Raw genomic sequence first — 18,725 nt, forward strand, 5'->3', positions numbered from 1 at the left:
TTCCGCGAGTCTCTTTGTCTAGCGGTTTTTCCGTCTTGCGAAGCAACCCTATTAGCGGCTTAGCGGCTATTAGTGGCTTAGCGGCTATTAGCGGCTTAGCAGCTTAGAAAAAGGGGGGGAAAGCGGAAAAAAAATCGCAAGACTCGCAAGACGAAAACGTCTTGCGAAGCAAGCCCATAGGGAAATTTGTCTTGCGAAGCGCCTCAAAAACGGAAAACCCTTTCGTCTAGCGGGTTTTTCATCTTGCGAGGCATTCGTCTTGCGGGGCACCACTGTATTTGTAACCTGGAAGGTTATACCGGCGTACCTACTAACATTTAATGCGGGGGTGGGGGTGGGGAGAGAACAAGCTCACGTCTTTGCTTCACATTAAGAAAAGGAACAGATCATGGAGGTGGTGAGTGAATCAGCCGAGGAAGAAATTTTAATGAGGCCCAGTGGTGTGCGATACAAGGAAATGTTTTCATGGGAATCTGCTGCCCCGCCAGAATATTTTCACAAGTCTTCTCTTACTGGACAGGCAGCACATTTTCAAGTTCAGACATACCTGCCTGTTTTCAATGTCAATTCTCAAGTTATTATCAAAGGGTCAAGTTCAAAATAATAATAAAAGACTAGTAAAGCTACAGGATACAATGAAAAATTGATACAGTTAACTGAAGTTCTAGATAAAAAATACACAACACCAGTGTTTTCTTCTTGCTGCAGCTTCAAACATCTCGGCACAAGTTACAAACATAACACAAAGATCACTGGAAACGGTTTCTGAAGAATGATTTGCGCCACCAACAGCCAAAGCATGCAATCTAGAACGATGGCTATTAGCTATGATGGCTCTGCTCTGCTTTCACAACCAGAGGCAATAATGCTTCTGCATTCCAATTACTGGAAACAGCCAGAAGGGAGACTGCTCTTGTTCTTGAATCCTGCTTGCAGGTTTCTCACAGGCAACTGGCCATTGTGAGAACATGGTGCTGGACTAGGTGAGCCCCTGTGGCCTGATCCAACAGGCTCTTATGATGTTCTAAACGAGGAGTTCCATCAGCAGATGTAGTTCAATAACACCAGATGGAGTTCCATAACTCCTGGAGGGCACCATGTTGGCTACCCCTGCTTTACCCTCATTCCTGTGGTGATTAGGGACGAGAAACTCACCGGAGGAGCTCACATCTTATGACTGCAGCAAGGCTAAGCTGCTCCCCACAGCTTATGCTCAATATCCGCCAGTTCTGCACTCTGACTCCAAAACTAGGCCGTCGCAAAGTGCGGTGCCTATGTGTCAAGAGACCTTAGCAAGACATTTGCTTTTTAAATGTCCCGTCATAACCTACAGTGCAAAGAAGTCAGGAAGAATGACATCACTACTAACTCCAGCCTAGGCAGAAAAGGGAAGTAGGGGCTGCCTGTGCAGACACAAAACCAAGTGTGTTTGCATTAGCAAGATGACCCAAGTTTGAGCCATGTGAATTCCCACCAGCGTTGGCTGCAGCACGTGACCCTTCCCTAGGGCAGCCTCATGTTATGAGGTGGTTTGCTGCACAGCAAGCAGTTTCACCCCCTACAGCCCAGTCAGACTGGGAAATGCAGAAGTCAGAGTGCTCGGTCTTAGGACATCAAAGTTTTACGAGAAAACTGTCTTCCTCTTCTCACTGTTAAGGGTGGTGCAGGGAAGAAGAAAAAACAGGTCACAACTAGTATGAGAAGCATTGCAAGATGACCACTCTCCACTTTCTGAACTACGTGTAATGTAAGAAAGATGCAGCATACAGTATTTGTAATGTAACCAGAGAAATTACTACATGGAGGATAAGGGGAGGGGGAGAGAGAACATTTTGAAACCTTGTGCTCCGAATAATGCACACACTAATTTAACCTGAAATCAGTATATCACCATTGGTAAAAACAAAAACAAAATCCTGCAGCCTTTTTACACAAGGAAATGGAAAGAGCAGCAGTATCTGTTGCAATGTTGGGAAATCATGGTCCTCCAGATGTTGTACTGCAACTCCCATCATCCCTGACCCTTGGAGTCTAATACATGCAGGGCCACTGGTTCCCCATCTGTGATCTAGGTTACATTGATACCATACATTTAAATCACATGGTTTCTTCCAAAGAATTTTAGGAACTGTAGTTTGTTGAGGGTGCTTTGGTAGGGATGAATTACAGTTCCCAAGATTCTTTAGAGGAAGCCATGTGCTTTCAAACTACCTTAAATTTGCTTTAAACTTGACCCTAATTGAACTAGGAAGAATGCAGGCATCAAATATAAAATTTGACCAGAGTTTCAGAGTATTCTAAACAATCCCAAAGTACCTTTCTATTTGGGAGAGGAAAGAAAAAGCTTCACCATAAAAATTGACCAGAATCTGGATTAGACTCTGCCATCAATTCAGCACATATAAAAATAGTTTAGACAAAAATAGCAGTCAGGCCCTGTGTTTCGTAGTGACATGTTGGTTCCATTTAATGACATTTTTTAGGACAGAAGAATTCCATACACATTCAGCAGCCACATTGGAATTAACATACACATGCTCAACAGAATGATATAGCTGAAAACACAGCAATTTTCTACCCCGCCCCCTCAAAGCAGGACAGGGCAGTATCATTCCACACCAGTTCCCAGGATACAACTGATAAAACAACTATTAACGTCACAGTTCTTTTTTGCTTTCCTTTAGTTTGCATTTTGTTCCACATGTATTCACAGGATAGGGAAGTTCTCCCCATTGCTTCCTCACAGCAGACAAACCTCAGAGAGTGAGAGAGTTCCATGCATTTATTTATTTTTAAAGGGAGGGAGGTTTCACAGAAAATTAATTTAAAATCAGTGTTAGGGGTCTGGCATATTTTTAGATTTCTAAAATAAGATACACACGCAACACTCCTGAAAGAGAGGGGAATGAAACCTCCCTCTGCACCTATGTAGAATTTTGACTATGTTATGGCCTCAGACTGGCCAAGATCTTCTCTTTTAAAAATGAACACACATAACTCTAGAAGGGCTTTCAGCATGTGTATCTTTGTGAGCTACAAGAGCAATTCCTCTTTATAAATCCCCATCGCTTCTCATTGAAATGTGCACCCTTTGTAATGAATGAATTCATGTTCCATTAAAATTTCCTACAAGGAGATCAATCTCAACATATGGGGGTGAGGCGTAAAAGCACGTACACCAAAGTTCAAACACTGTGCAAGACATCCCTTCGTCATGCAACTCGGGCAACACAGAGATACTTCTCCACTGGGCATCTATCCCTGAAGAGCATCCCTGGGCTGAAGGCAAGGCTACTAACAGTGCGTTTGTGTCACATCCCAGGGAACAGTCTCCCTTCAAGTTCACCATCCACCCTACCACTGATATGTATTGGTAGAGCCAGAACGCGATATGGTGTGATAATCCCTTTGCCTTATCCAGCAGGAGCTCGAAGTTGAGTCAGAAACATCAGGTCCTGGTTGAGGAACATCTCACCTGCTCTTTTACACAGAGAGCACCACCTTTCCTTTTGTCAAGAAGCCCAGCTCCTCAATCTTACATGATGTAGACAACTCACTAGGCCGCAAAGAGACAAAATAAAACTGGCCATACTTACTTTTATGACTTCTTGGCACAGCGTGCTACTTGTCAGAATCACCTCTACTACATTTCCTTCCATCCCAACGCAACAAGTGGCCACTATTATTTTTTAATTACGTTTATATCCCACTTTCCCTCCAAGGAGCTCAAGATGGCACCAATGGTTCTCCTTCTCCCCCTTCTTGTTTTCCTCACAACCACCCAATTAGTTATCTGAGGCTAAGGAGCAAGGCCCAAGGTCATCCAGTGAGCTTTGTGGCCAAGCAGAGATTTGGACCCAGTCTCCCTAGCCCAACACTCGAACCACTATTTCCCAAAATTCTAGTCCTCCAGAAGAAGTGATTGAGCTTCAGAAAGGCTGCTCAGAACATTCTGGGGTGTCACACTGCAGCTGGGGGAGGGAGGTGGGGTTGGAGAAAGAGGTAGGGGGAGAAGGAGCCTGTGTGGCAAGCTTTAACCATTACAGAAAAAGAGAGTGGGTGCAGAGAAAAACGGGTCTGACAATGCTATTCTTCAAAGGGCATATTTTCCATGAAAACTGCACAACTTCATACTGTATAGCAGCTTTCACTTCCTGCCCAGATTTAAAAAGCAGGCTGTTCCAGCAGAGGCAAGCAAATCAGAGCTGGTCAGATTTACAGATAGCACATGACAATGCTTAGCCCAGAGCTAATGAAATAAGGTCACACTCATGTCAGAGCCAATATAATAAGGTCGCACTCATGCCAGCCTATGAATTACAGAGATAATCTCAAATAATCCCCCAGCACCAACAACCGCATAATAAAAAAAAATGTGTTTGACAAGAGCTCAGCTGCCAACTGCCAGAGGCAGCACAGGAACATAGGGGTCCTCCAAATATCCTTTTTATTGTGCATTTGTGATGGTTTGTGGTCTTGACAGTATCGGGGAGGTTAGACGCAATCCCATTTCCAGTACTGTTTGCACCTGCAAATGCTTTGGGGCGGACCTACTGCTTTTGTTTCCAATCAGTGCACATCCCAACAATTTCAACACAATCCCACAGCTCAACCTACACTTGCCACACCGGTGCAAAGCTGGCCAAAGTGCTGGAGCATTAAAAACAGTCCCAGCAGTGACCTATTTAACTCCCTCAAAGGGGTACCCAAACCACAAACTTTGAAGAGCCCAATCAGATTGCAGGCATAGGCAGTTGCCTTATACCAAACCAGACCGGCAATCTGTCTAGTTTGGGGTTTCCCAAACTTGGGTCTCCAGCTGTTTTTGGACTACAGTTCTCATAATCCCTGACCAGTGAGTCCTGCTAGCTAGGGATGATGGGAGTTATAGACCAACAACAGCTGGAGACCCAAGTTTGGGAAACCCTGATTTAGCTCAATATTGTCTACACTGACTGGCAATGGCTCCAGTCCTGACTGGAAATGCCAGGCACCTTTTGGACGGAAAGGGCAGGTGCTCTACCCACCAAGTTACTGGCCTTCATCATGGGCACTTTTCTCTAGTGAACTAGGGTTGGCACTGCAGCCAACTTTTACTTTTCTACACATCCAATAAGGAAGAGGAGCAAGGCCAGTCCTTTTGGCTTCAGGCTGCACCTGAACTCCAGCCACAACAGCAGAAATCTAATATGTCAAAAGTATCCAATATCACACTTGTTTCCGGGCCACCTGCCAATGCTTCTGGTTTGACAATTATGTTTCCCTCGCACAACATGTGTTCTTCCCTAGTCTTGCTGTGTGTCTCAGAACGGGACGGAATCAATAAAATTCAATGGCACGCTTTTGACTGGAGAAACACTTGTTGCTGTTGTTTACAGCACAGTCCTATATGCAAACACTGAGAAGTCAATCCTATTGATTTCTATGGGTCTTACTCCCAGCTAAGCATGCACAGGACTGCCATCTTAAAACTGGCATGTTCTCTTAAACCAGTACAGTACAAAAACCAGACAATGACCCAAGGCTCTCTTTGCAACGAAGAAGAAGCTGGTAGGCTTCAAGGCACACAACTATTCATACCACAGCTCACACTGTGAGAAGATCTGTGCTGACCAGCTGCTCAGCAGCTGCAGTCTTAGAAGTCGGGCCAAGTCTGCAGCCAGAACTTTTGTGGCTTGGGCGCACATACATACTTCTTGGGGGGGGGGGTCACCGAGTACTTCTTCATGGAGTTTAACTATGGAACTCGCTACCGCAAAGGCTGTGGTGGCCGCCGACTTGTATGGCTTTAAAAAAGGATTCAACAAAGACTATCAGCAGCTGCTAGCCAGGATGGCTGTGGTCTACCTAAACCGTTGGAGCTCTTTGAATACCAGTTTCTGGGAATTGCAGGTGGGCAGTGCTGCTGTGCTTAAGTCCTGCTTGCATGCACACGCACACGCACACACACACACACACACACACACACACACACACCACAGACACCTGGTCCATAGCTGTCAACTTTCCCCTTTTCTTGTGAGGAATCCTATTCGGAATAAGGGAATTTCCCTTTAAAAAAGGGAAAAGTTGACAACTATGACCTGGTCTGCCCCCGTGAGAACAGGATGCTGGACTAGATGGGCCATTCACCTAATTCTTCTTATGCTCTTATGGATATACTGGGGGGGGGGGGTGAACCCATGCAAAACAGCCGGAACTTTTCTAAGGATAGATTAACAGGTTTATATATTTGAAAAAGTTGATTGTACTGAATATTAATACAGTGGTACCTCGGGTTACAGATGCTTCAGGTTACAGACTCTGCTAACCCAGAAATAGTACCTCAGGTTAAGAACTTTGATTCAGGATGAGAACAGAAATTGTGCGGCGGTGGCACGGGAGGCCCCATTAACTAAAGTTGTACCTCAGGTTAAGAATGGACCTCCGGAACGAATCAAGTTCTTAACCCGATGTAATGGTTCTAAGGGAGTTGCTCGTGCGTAAGTTGCCGCCACTCCTGGCTAGGTTGGCTGGTTGAACCCTTTCTCTCTGGACAGCCTTGCACGCGTGGCTGTCTCAGTCGCTGGCAGAATCCGTCAGTGGGCGTTTCTTAAACTTCTTCCAGCAAAGAAGTTCTTTGACGCCAAGTCTCCTCCTACTCTCCCTGCGCGGAAGTCTTCTGCGCAGGGAGGGTGTGGGCAGCGGAGTGCCCGTGCTCTCCCCACTGGTCTCCGGTGAAGAGTCCTGGAGCCTTCTCTCCGATTCCCCCATCTGCCCCCCTTCACCCCTGGTGTTATGCTGATTTCCTTCCCCAGCAGATGGGCTGCCTCTCTCCCTGCTGGGACCCTCTCCGGCATCGCTCTGGAGCCTTCCCTCCACCTCTGGCTCCAATGGCAGTTCCCTGACACCCGAGGTACCATTGTACAGTCAAATCTCGGTTGTCAAACGTAATCCGTTCTGGAAGACCGTTCGACTTCCGAAACGTTCGACAACTGAAGCGCGGCTTCTGATTGGTTGCAAGAGCTTCCTGCACTCAAGCAGAAGTCGCGTCAGACGTTTGGGTTCTGAAAAACATTTGGAAACTGGAGCATTTACTTCCAGGTTTTCGGCATTCGGGAGCCGAAATGTACGGTAACAGAGGGGTTCGGGAACCGAGGTTTAACTGTAAGATAAAAATATCACATTTTACCCACAGGCTGGAAGACCGGGGGGGTAGGATATCGAGATGTAGGATATCGACTACCACTTTTCCTTCTATTGCCACACAAGTACACAGGCTGAATGCTTGCATTTAAATCCCTCAAAGTTCAAGAAAGGACCCTGGAATCTTCCTGAGGGGGCCAAGTCCCCACAAATCCCTCTGGGGTACAGTATTAGTTCTAAGTTGTTATAAACGCAGAACAAGACCCCGCATATCAACCATTAAACATGGAGGTGTTCTAAACTTTCCTAATAACAAAGCCTGCAGTCCTAAGATTACTTACCTGGGAATAAGTCCCATTGTATTCCGTAGGACTTGTTTCTGAGCAGACCATGGTTAGGTTTGCACTGGAAGGTGTCTTGATGTCTATTGGAGAATCTCAGTCATTATGAATCTACACCTCTCCTGTGTCCCTCCCTCCACCCAAGCCAACATCATTCAGTTAGTGAGGCCTAAGAAGAAAAGTTGGACACTTTCAGGTCAGAACAGGAGCCTCTCCTTTTTCAGGCTTTCAGATGCTAGCAGTAGAAGCAGGTAGACATGGAAAGCTGGGACTAAGTTAGCTTTGCGCATGTAGGATGAATATGCTGCAGGTTGTGGTAGCGAGTTTCTCTTGGACAGGAAAAGGGGAAGCTTACAGGAAACATGGCGGAAGAGAGGCCCAGAATTCTCTGAACACACTCAAGTAGATTTATGTGCAAGTTTCATGTGAATTTTAGTAAGATGCATTTCAACTGCAATAACAGCTCTCAAAAAGAAATATAACTGAATATTTAACAGAAGCTTTTCAAATTCAGAATTCTCAGTACAGTGGTACCTTGGGTTAAGAACTTAATTTGTTCCGGAGGTCCGTTCTTAACCTGAAACTGTTCTTAACCTGAGGTACCACTTTAGCTAATGGGGCCTCCCGCTGCCACCGCACCTCCTCCTCGCGATTTCTGTTCTCATCCTGAAGCAAAGTTCTTAACCCGAGGTACTATTTCTGGGTTAGAAGAGTCTGTAACCTGAAGAGTCTGTAACCTGAGGTACCACTGTACTTATTTAAGTTTCAGGTTTGGAGGAACCCTTAAAATACTAAATACATTGCATATAATATGGAAGCACATTCATAGTTTCTTCTTAGCTACACCACTTTACATCCTTCTACCACTAACCCAACAGTATACATAACTAGAAATAATGTACCATATGTGTGTGTGTGTGTGTGTGTATATATATATATATATATATATATATATATATATATATATACACACACACATATATACATACATACATATATATATATATATATATATATATATATATATATATTAGGAGAACCTTGTTGGGACATTTTTCTCCATTATGGAGCAACATGCCTTCCTTTGCTCTCCATCCCCCACCAAAGCTAGTTTCACTTCTAGAAACAGAATACAGTTGTCACTGCCCCCCACCTGCAATGTTTGGGGAGGGGGTCAGGTTACACTGTGGATCGTTTGCTTCCAGATATGAGACCAGCCATATATTATGGAAAAGCCATTACAAACGTTTCCGCTGTAATTATCCACACTCTTCTAAGCGGAGAGCGGAAGCAAACGAAGAGAATTTCCCCCAAAACGCATCTGAACATACCCTCTGTACCACTTGCTTACGAAGTTCACAGGATTCTTCCACCAGCCGCTGAACACAATTAAAAAACACAGCTGTGTAGGGGGAAAGTTCCTAATCCGACAGGAGAATGTCAGCGAACACCCACCCTTTGGAAAGCAAGAAGGCAGATGCAAGAGCCTGCTGGGGATTCAGGGTGGGAGTCCAGCAGCTGTTGCATGGCTCTGGGAAGAAGAGGAAAAAGAAAGAGGGCAACCACATCCAAAACTTCCATTAGTACATGTTGTTCACAGAATTGCAAGGCTGTGAAAGAGTTGGCAAGGCTAAGCAAGCACCAAGGCAATTTCCCGCATTTTTGCCTCCTAACAGAATGGCCCTTAAAAGACATCTTTGCCATGCCTGCTTTGCAGCTCGAAGCTGAAGCAGTGTTAGAAACTCAAGATATATACGCTAGATGCCAAACATCACACAAGAATGCATATTGTAATAAGCAAACACTAGACTTCTGCCCCCACTCTGCTCATGCATTTTTCCAAAAGAAAAACATCCACGGATATCTTATGCTCCAATTTTTTACATGCGTATTCTTCCGGGGCAGACACAGTTTGTGTTGAAACTGGTCTACTGACAAGCCAGTTTTAGAAACTTTAAGCTGGCGTAGATTCCCCCTCATCTCCTAAGAAATTTCCTGCTATATGCTTTTCTACTGTTAAGACACAGATTTGATCATCAGATAGGCATTGTTTCCTTGTCAAGAACGTAGACCCGAATGCACAGATGTCCACAGCCTTGCTGGAAATGGGCATTTTGTCTCTGCCTGCTCCCAGGATATTCAGCTTGCACAATGACAGGTCTGTGCAGAGTCAGCTTCCTGTCACTAACAAGATGAGGCTGCCAGCACAGTGCCTGACTTCCCAGGAAGGGAGGCGTTTTTGCACTGACAGACTTTCAGAAAAGCTGCAAAAACCAGTTAGGAAAGCAATATTGCAACATACATTAAACGGTAGAATTCTATTACACGATCAAGATTGGTTCTATCATGTTGGGTGTCTGGCAAACTGGGCTCTCCCTTTGGTCATATCCTAATTTGTTTCAGCTCCTGTCCACTTTGCTGGGACCACAGATTCTGGCCAGATTGGAAAAGATGGCATAACTGACCAAGCGCTGAAGGAAACACAGCAACTCATCTTTGAAGTCCACTTATCAGACTGCATTTAGCTGGGTACCTTTTCATTCTAAAAAAATCTTTTGAGTTGTTTTCACTAGTCAGTGTTTTGTGAAGTTTTAATGTTAAGGTGTAGTGGTTAGGAGCGGTAGACTCGTAATCTGGTGAACCGGGTTCGTGTCTCCGCTCCTCCACATGCAGCTGCTGGGTGACCTTGGGCCAGTCACCCTTCTCTGAAGTCTCTCAGCCCCACTCACCTCACAGAGTGTTTGTTGTGGGGGAGGAAGGGAAAAGAGATTGTTAGCCGCTTTGAGACTCCTTAGGGTAGTAATAAAGTAGGATATCAAATCCAAACTCCTCCTCCTCCTCTTTTATTGTATTTTTAATATTTTGTTGGAACTATTATTATTATTATTATTATTATTATTATTATTATTATTATTATTTAAATGTGGCATTAATGGTAGTGTTCACTGGGGCTATCTTGCTACTTTGTTGTTTTGATTCTGTTTCAACATGAAAGGTTTAATTTTGCTCATTTTTGAAATGTGTAAGCATAATCAAAGCATGGGGTGGGGAAGAACCATGAATGGCAATCTTACCCAACTATGGGCCCTCCAGATGTTCCAATACAATTGCTATAATCTCTGATTATTGGCCATGCTGGCTGGAACTGATGGGAGATAGAGTCATCGGGGGCATGGAGGAACTGGAGCCTGACTGATCATGTCCTGAGCATTCTAGAGAAAGGGTGGGATAAAAATGTAATACATTTTTGTTTTTGTTTTAATAAACACTGTCTGCTATTAAGCTGGGGCTACAAAAACAAGGATATGTGAATTTTTGGAGAGTTTTCTGTATTTGCTCCTTTTTATGCATGTATGAAGAACAGCAGGAAATACTACACAAAACAGGAATCTTGTCAGCTTCATTCTTTCTTTGAGCTTTTGTGCACAAGATACTGATCTCATCTGAGCAAATAGGAAAATGGAGGAATCATTTGGCACCACAAGGAAGTTTTTCTTCATTGGTCTTCTCCGAGCTACAAGGCATTCACATCATTTATAGGTAACATGCAAACACTACAGAGTAACTTAGGACATTTCTCTGAAAACAGTGGCAAACCCTGCCACTTTCCTAATTAGATCCAAAAGCCTTTAAGACACAGGTGGTGAACATCTGTGGCCTTCCAGATGTTGCTGGACTATAACTTCCCTTGTCCCTGATCACAAGCTGGAGCTGATGGGGGTTCTCTACCCCTGCTTTAAGATATAAGTGTTGCATTGTCTTCCCTCTTTGGTAAATACCCTACACACAACTTCTTCCTCAATGCAATCACATAGAATGGGAAAACAGAGAACTCGCTGGCATGTTCATATGTTTTAATACAAAGTGGGAAGTTAGACTTTGCAAGAAAAGGGGGGTCATGGTTTGCTCTTCCTAGGGTATGTGGTGCAACAGAGAAAGTTATTTAAACCCTCTCTAATAACTCAGAATCAGTAGGCAAGAAAAACACTGCAGAATTAAAAAAAGACATTTTTGTGGCACACCGAGCACATCTTTCATACATTAAACTAGGGCCCACTTTGTCAGATGTAACAATTCTGCAGAATGTTGTTTGGGCCATTTAAAAATTAATATGGCAAACAGACCAATGATGTCTAAGTTACAAGGGAAAATTAAAAGGGGAGTAGTTTTCTAAAAATGAAGTAAAAGCATTACGGTATTATTCCCAGAACGCTCAAGACAAATGAGATCTCAAAGACAAGATGACTTTTCTACCAGTTTCACAACATGCCCAAGTAAACCGAAAGCAACAGTTTCCTCCACAGCTCTGGAAAAAACAGAAAGGGCTTGGGCTGATGAGTAGGTCAAAGCCTCACCAAGCAGAAGCACTTATGATTCAGCATCATTTAATAGCCTAATATTAATTGCTCATTATAGGTTTCTATTTATATGGAACCCAGTAGAAGCCTTTTGGTCACTAAGCAATGGGTGTAAGCCACAAGCCTTATAATCAATGGAATTCACAGACAGCACCCATCAAAAGTGCTGTTTGACCAAATGGAAGAAACCACTGTAGCTGCTATACACAGCTTAGGCCCTGAAGCATTACTTTTAGTAAGAGCTCATGGGTGATGGAAGCCACTGTTCTGCACTCTTCCTGGTCCTCATTCTTAGAGTCATTTCTCAATTTTTTTGAGAGCTAAGGACCATTTTGTATGTGAGAGTTAGCAGGTAGTAAGCATTTATATAGAACTTTAAAACTGTTCATATCACTTTTGAACAGCATTCTCTCAATCTTGCCAACAATCCAGTATTTTCTATTTACTGTATTTCTATAGAACCTTTTTCTCCAAGGAGCTCAAGATAGCATACAGAGTTTGCCCCCTCCTAATTCAATCCCCACACAACAACGCTGTGAGGCAAGTTAGGCTGACTGGCTGAAGGTCATCCAGTGAGCTTCGTGACTGGGTGGATGTCTGAACCCTGGTCTCCCGCAAGGCCTAGCCCAGTGTTTCCCAAACTTGGGTCTCCAGCTGTTTTTGGACTACAATTCCCATCACCCCTGAACACTGGTCCTGCTAGCTAGAGATGATGGGAGTTGTAGTCCAAAAACAGCTGGAGACCCAAGTTTTGGAAACACTGACCTAGTCCAACACATAGAATCATGAACTTTCAGGACTTACATCTCCAGTGTAAATGCAGTCTATCCATCTAGGTTTCAGCTTCTACTAGGCACATCCCAGATACAGGCAAATGATCTGTTAAACACACACATACACAAAACAGCAAGGCAGAGTTCCTGGCCAGATGGCAGGAAGGGAGTTTTCCGCTGCATCACAACCCACACTTTACTGCTATGAGTTCATTTTCCAGGCACTGTAGAATGCGAAAGCCATAATATCAAATCAGATGTAGTCATCTCACCAAGTTTCATTTAGTGATCTCGGGCACAACTCTCTCATCACACAAAAATGAACATTTACAGCCTTACAGCATCTTAGTACAAGATACTTCAGCAACAAGACGTTACAGCAGCATCTTAATAATATATTTTAGGTTAATACTGGTTTTACTGCTGAAGATCAATGGTTCAAAGGCAAATTTTATTTAAGTTCACTGGCCTTGTCCAAAGGCTAAGAAATATTATTAGGTGACATTGAAGATCAATGATCATATGGCAGGAAAGACTCTAGTAAGCGCTTTCTTGGGATATTTAAGTGAAACTGCAATATACAACAAGGATAAATGGTGTATTTTGGAACTCACAGACTTGCACCATTTGCCAAACTGCAGTTTCTGCTTTCAATAACACATTTAGGAAATTCCCTGTAAGAGTTCTTGAAGCCCCCATTAAAAAGCTGTTAAAAACCCCAAGTCTACAAGCTCACATAAAGGAAGATGTAAACAACACAAGTAATTTAACAAGCTAAAGTAGCTGTATCTCTAATCGCTGTAACTCGGGCTGATATTCCAGCTGTGGCCATTCCTGAAGCACAAAAGCCTGACCACAGTGCTACATGTATTGCTAACCTCAAGGCTTGATTACTGTACTGTAATGTGCTTCATGTGGAGCTGCCCTTGTATCGGGTCTAGAAGCTGCAGCTAGTGCAGAACGCAGAAGCCAGGCTGTTCACAGGAGCAAGAAGAACAGTGGGCAGGATTCAGTGCCTTGTTAGTGGAAGACTCAGATTTCTACAATTTCTTCAGGACAGGAGGTAGCCAACCTTTTTGGACCAGGGGGACCATTCTGAATTTTGAGAGACTGTGAGGGTGCAAGTCACGAAATAGGGTATGGGTGTGACATAACACAAAATCAGAGAGACAGCCACCCTCAACAACCTTGTGCATGTTATGGGAGGTAAGCTATGTCTTACCACAGTCCTAGCTGTGGAAATCACAAAGTATTGATTTTACACTTCCAACCACACACACATACTGTTGCTGTCTCATGGCATCAGGGAGCATTCCTCCGTACCAGGAAAAATATACAAGGTGGTCACAACACTCTCATTTCACAGAAATCACTGAGAAGGTAGCTGCACATTTTGTTCCCCAACTTCCTTTCTACGAGGGCTAGAGACTGACTTTTGTAAATAAATGAAAGCTCAGATTGTGGGGCACCAGTGAAAGCCAGTACAGTGGTATGTCTAGTTATGAACTTAATTCGTTCCGGAGGGCCGTTCTTAACTTGAAACTGTTCTTAACTAGAGGCGTGCTTTCGCTAATGGGGCCTCTTGCTGCCGCTGGCACATGATTTCCATTCTCATCCTGGGGCAAATTTCTCAACTTGAGGTAACTCTTTCAGGTTAGCGGAGTATGTAACCCGAAGTGTTTGTAACCTGAGGCGTTTGTAACTCGAGGTACCACTGTATCTGCAGACACTGGGCTGGTGATACCTGTTTTAGAAAGGAAGACAGTATTATACCACCTGAAAGGCAAGAGCAATTTTTTGTGATAACCTTCCAGGGACCAGAGTCCACTTCAGATGCATGAAGCATAATTCTAACTTGTCAGGCATGTGTGATACACATACACCCACAGTCGGGTGGGATGGGAACAGAGAGGAATGAGGTCAAACCAATTGCTAAAAGATCAGATATAATTATGTATAAGAAAATCAATTGCAGTGACCATTGACAAGGCAGTGTTTGCAGTAACACATACGGTCTTGGCACTGACAACAGTGGTATGCAGCATGATAAACATCTGTAATCTTCAAGCAGCAGATAACAGAACTGAAGAGTTGTAATTCATAGTCATTCCACCCTAGTGCAAAAACACACATTCACCACAAAGCAAGATATGCCTAACCCCAACTGGGTACGGTTTAGAATGCACCATCATTACAGAGGTATTTCTTGTGATGTCAGCCTAATGTACTAAGTTGTGCAATATTTGCAATAGCATTATAACGTCCAACCACTAGATATAATGGATGCAGATTTGTGCCAACGTAAAGAATGCCAATATAAAGGAAGCAGATTTGCACACTCATTTCTCTACCATGACTGCCCTTTTCCACAAAAGACTTTCCCATGAGGTTGTAAATAATGCATCTGACAATCATGGCTATACAATCTTCAGCTGCATACATGCCATACACATAAAGCACATTATCCCCAACTCCAAGAATCCCTGGAACTGTAGTTAGTGAGAGCTGTAGCTCTGTATGTGGAGTAAACTATAATTCCCAGGATTCTTGGAGTATCTACTTTAAAATGGATGCTTCAAGGACTCAACCTCTACTTTGCAGTGCAATAGCACCAACCCACTCTACTTAATAGGCTGTAATCCTATGCAGTTATCTGGCACTGAATGCTCTGCCATACAATGGGAAACACTGGCTAATCAAGGCCCCCAACTGCAAGGAAAGGAACATACAGTGGTGCCCCGCAAGACGAACGCCTCGCAAGACGGAAAACCCGCTAGACGAAAGGGTTTTCCATTTTGGAGGCGCTTCGCAAAACGAATTTCCCTATGGGCTTGCTTCGCAAGACAAAAATGTCTTGCGAGTTCCTGCGGTTTTTCCCCCCTTCCCCCCCTTTTCCTAAGCCGCTAAGCCGCTTATCAGCTGATCCGCTGATAAGCCGCTTAACAGCTGATCGCTAAAAGCCGCTAAACCTCTAATAGCGCTAATCCGCTAAGCTGTCAATGGGCTTGCTTCGCAAGACGAAAAAACCGCTATACGAAGAGCCTCACGGAACGGATTAATTTCGTCTTGCGAGGCACCACTGTACAGACATACAACTGGATGTGTCCATGACCTACAACTTTGGGATTTTTGATAGGCCATGAGACTTTAATTTCAGGGTCATGGGTTCGAGCCCCACATTGGAGAGAAGATTCCTGCATTGCAGACTTTTTAAAAAAATCTGTACTTGAAAAAACTGATCTTCTGCAGGTAAGTAAATGCTATTCCTATTTATCTCCATCTTGGTTCTGGTCTTTTGAATTGCTGCTTTTGCTGGAATCGGTAGCTCCTTGTGTTATGCATCTGATGATGTGGACCCTAGTTCCCAGGAACTTGCTTCATAAAAAGTTGCAATCATAAGCACACATATCTGGGAATAAGCCCCACTGCAGTCAATAGTGTTTACTTCTGAGGAGGCATGGCTAGGATTGTAGAAGCAATGAGCCTTTAAAGCACCACAAGACTCTGCTAAGATTGCCTTGCCATCCTCCCCCCTCCAAAATTAGGCCACAGACCTTTTTGCTGTGTCTGCTGCAATGGACTAACATAGTTACCGCTTGCATATTATCATGATGGTGGCCTAATGTATGTTGTGCTTCTGTTTTTATTTATTTTTTACTGCTAAAGGCCACCTTGACTTATTTTCCCTTTCTGCATGGTGGTAGAAAGCAGGATATTTGGCTTATTAAAAAAAAATACTTTAACCAATCAGAAATAAAACAAACGACGACACAACCAACACTGCAAACCCTCTGTACACTTACTTGGAAGTAAACCGGGCAGGTATCAAGCCTACTTCTGAGTAAATAAATATGGCATACATTTTCATTGTGAACTATTTTCACCTTCTGAGTAAATAAACATGGCATACATGTGTTAGCCATAGCTAGAGGTTTCCTACTGCTCGAACTTACAGAAAAGTTGGGGGAAAGAAAGAATTGGAGGAGAGATCTGCTGGTTTGTCACTGGAATAAAACTTCGGGGCGGGTGGGCGGAAAGAGAAGCCAAGTGACAAGGAAGAGAGAAGGCCCAAGGCAAGTGCGTGATGAAATGAGGGAAGTTCCAAGCTGCATCCATGCTGCCTTAGTAGCAAGCACCTCATCCCCGGCGGGGAAACAGGCAGGCTGAGGAAGGAGACGCAGCCTTGCAACATGGCCAGAAATACACCCGGTCGGGACAGGGGCGGGTGCGCGGGGAGAGAGAAAGGGGAGGAAGCGCGGGAACAAAAAAGGCGAAGGAGGACCCAGGCAAGAAACCATTCACACCTACTCAAGAAACTATTTCAGAGAGCAAGCAAGTGACACAGGCGAGCGGAAAGGAGAAAGAGAAAGGAGGAGACGGTGGTGGAAGAAGCAGCCCCAGCAGCAACAGACGGGGCAAAGAGAAAGCGAGCAAGCCGCGCAGACACTTACTTAGCGGCGACCCCGCGGAAGTTGCGCTGTCTTCGGCCGCCTCAGCGCCGTCGATGCGAGTCGCCAGGCCGTTCCCGCGCGCCCGCCTTCCTTCCACTCATCTGTTTCCGACCCTCCACCTCCAGCACTCAGGCGGCGCGGCGCCGTTGGGAAAAGGGCGCAGGCAGGCAGGCGGGCGGGCGGGCGGGCGGGTAGGTGGGTGGGGCGGAGAGCGGCGGGAGGGACCGGATTGCCCCGCTCGCCTGTCAGACAAGGAAGCCGGCGGAAAGGAAGCGAGGCGTGCTCGCCCAACACGAGGGCAAAACCACCTCCCGGCCGGGTCGCCGGAGCGCCTCCCTCTGCTGCCTTCCCTCCCCGCCCCGGAGCCGCCGGAGAGGAAGCGCCCGAGCCAGCGCGCCGCCCCTCGACGACGCTCTACCTGGGGAAGGAGCGGGGCGGAGGCGCCGAGGGGGCGGGGAGAGGGGGAAGGGCGCCACCCCTCTTCGGCAGGTGAAAGGGCCCCGTGGCTTCGGGGAGCCGCCCCCGCCGCTTTCCCGAAGGCCCCTCGCAGCCAATTCGGTTTGTCCCGCTCCCCAGACGCGCCGCTGCTTCGGAACGCCGCCCTGCGCTTTCCTGCGCTTTTGCGCGCCAAACTCGGGGCGGAATCGGGGCGTGGCTGCCGCGCTCCCGCCCGGTTACCTGCGAGTTTTCGGTGGAAAATCGGGTGCAGCTTTTGATTCCAGATGTTGTGGACTCCGTCTCCAGACACACCACTTCCCCTACTCCCCTGTTTTATTAAAAGGCTTGTGGACTGGATTTGCACATACGAAGTGTGTCAGATCAGGTGTCTTCAACCTCTTCAGACCCAAGACTTACTTTTTTATGGTTACCAGATTTTTTTCAATGAATCTGGGGACACTTTTTAAAAAAAATATTTAAAGCTGAGAAGCAACAGGGAGTCAGTAGTGGGGATGGTGAGGCAAAAGACCCTGGGCCCAAGCATATGCATATTGTATAAAGGTGCAAAGCCCTTCTTTCGCACCCTGTGGAACATAAATGTGCAGTGTTTTTTTTTAAAAAAATGGGCAACAGTATGCCGCCCGCCCATGACTCCTGAGCCTTCCCCGATCTTCCCTTCCCCTTCCCCCTTTGTTTTGACAGATTAGGGGAGGCTCGGGACTCATGGGCAGGTGGCAGTTGCCTAGGCGGGGCCAGCCTGGTAGTGCAGTTGGCTCTGGCTGGCTCAGGAGCTGCTTGCAGCCGTGGCACAGGAAAAATGGCAGGTGCCACAGCAGCGAGCAGCTCCTGAAGCCAGCCAGAGCCAACTGCACTAACAGGCTAGCTCCGAGCTGCTGAGGCTGCCGCTGCCACGTTTCCCGGGGACAGATTTGCAAATCTGGGGACGGAATTTGTCCAGGGACAGGTTTGGAATCCGGAAACTGTTCCCGGGAACTGGGGACGTCTGGTAACCCTATTTTAACTCAAATATGCATTTGGGGGATCCATTTCTTAATCTTTTACCATATACATGCATGGCGGTAGTGCTTCTGTTGTGACCTGCCTTGGATCAGGCTGCAACCCACTAGTGGGTCCTGACCTATCCATTGAAAACCACTGAGTTAGACCCAGTTGCGTAAATCATGCAGCCCCTGAAAGTAAAGTAATCATAATTAGCTTGATTTCAGCTGGTCTCTTCTG

At 45.4% G+C, this 18,725-nt stretch overlaps 1 protein-coding gene across 2 annotated transcripts in view; it reads right to left on the bottom strand.

Moving 5' to 3' along the window:
- Window positions 1-17,401, bottom strand: part of RHBDF2 (rhomboid 5 homolog 2) — a 59,427-nt gene extending 42,026 nt beyond the window's left edge. The window contains exon 1 of one of the 2 annotated variants that reach the window (XM_081850715.1): window positions 17,049-17,401. The gene's annotated coding sequence lies outside the window, so the exon portion shown is untranslated. Of the gene's footprint in view, window positions 1-7,466; window positions 7,486-17,048 lie in introns of those variants that run through there. The other variant, XM_081850717.1, reaches the window with a different exon arrangement.
- Between the last annotated feature and the right edge of the window lie 1,324 nt (window positions 17,402-18,725).

The sequence above is a fragment of the Podarcis erhardii genome (genome assembly GCF_964252035.2).
Source record: "Podarcis erhardii genome assembly, chromosome: 2".
Lineage (NCBI taxonomy): Eukaryota > Metazoa > Chordata > Lepidosauria > Squamata > Lacertidae > Podarcis > Podarcis erhardii.